Source organism: Etheostoma spectabile, chromosome 6 (assembly GCF_008692095.1).
Source record: "Etheostoma spectabile isolate EspeVRDwgs_2016 chromosome 6, UIUC_Espe_1.0, whole genome shotgun sequence".
In the NCBI taxonomy this organism is placed as follows: Eukaryota; Metazoa; Chordata; class Actinopteri; order Perciformes; family Percidae; genus Etheostoma; species Etheostoma spectabile.
Genome location: NC_045738.1, coordinates 1778470 through 1778743, shown reverse-complemented (window position 1 = coordinate 1778743; position 274 = coordinate 1778470). Strand labels below are relative to the sequence as shown.

The following is a 274-nucleotide window of genomic DNA, read 5'->3' as shown; positions in this document are numbered from 1 at the left end:
ACATTGTAGATTATCACTGAAGGCATCAAAACTATAAATGAACACATGTGGAATTATGAACTTGACACAAAAGTGTGAAATAACTGAAAACATGTCCATTTCAGGTGACTACCTCTTGAAGGTCATCAAAAGAAGGCCAAGAGTGTGCAAAGGGGGGCTACTTTGAAGAAACTAGAATATAAGACGTTTTCAGTTATTTCATACTTTTTTGTTAAGTTCATAATTCCACATGTGTTCATTCATAGTTTTGATGCCTTAAGTGATAATCTACAAT

At 33.6% G+C, this 274-nt stretch overlaps 1 protein-coding gene across 2 annotated transcripts in view; it reads right to left on the bottom strand.

The window, feature by feature from the left end:
• Window positions 1–274, bottom strand: part of LOC116690735 (CUB and sushi domain-containing protein 3) — a 286959-nt gene that overhangs the window by 114777 nt on the left and 171908 nt on the right. The gene's annotated exons all lie outside the window — the stretch shown is intronic.